At 66.0% G+C, this 238-nt stretch overlaps 1 protein-coding gene across 1 annotated transcript in view; it reads right to left on the reverse strand.

Moving 5' to 3' along the window:
• MPI (mannose phosphate isomerase) overlaps positions 1-211 on the reverse strand; it is a 2,517-nt gene extending 2,306 nt beyond the window's left edge. The window contains exon 1 of the mRNA XM_009707676.1: positions 86-211. The gene's annotated coding sequence lies outside the window, so the exon portion shown is untranslated. The remainder of the gene's footprint in view (positions 1-85) is intronic.
• Between the last annotated feature and the right edge of the window lie 27 nt (positions 212-238).

Here is a 238-nt window from a genome sequence, read left to right on the forward strand (position 1 = left end):
GGAGCCTGCCTGACCGGGGATGGCTATGCCTGCAGCCGCTTGGGATGGACACACGGATGAGATGGACAGGTGGCCGGGCACTCACCTCTGCGTAGGGTCGGTCGGGCTGGATCTGGACCAGGGGGTCACTGCTGGCCAGGAGCTTGGCCACCTCGCTCTCCAGCCCCACCTTCCCCCAGGAGTAGCTCTGGACAACGCAGGAGAGGGGGAACACTGCGGGAGGGAAGCCAGACATTGC

Source organism: Cariama cristata, unplaced genomic scaffold, assembly GCF_000690535.1.
Source record: "Cariama cristata isolate BGI_N322 unplaced genomic scaffold, ASM69053v1 scaffold34119, whole genome shotgun sequence".
Classification (NCBI taxonomy): domain Eukaryota; kingdom Metazoa; phylum Chordata; class Aves; order Cariamiformes; family Cariamidae; genus Cariama; species Cariama cristata.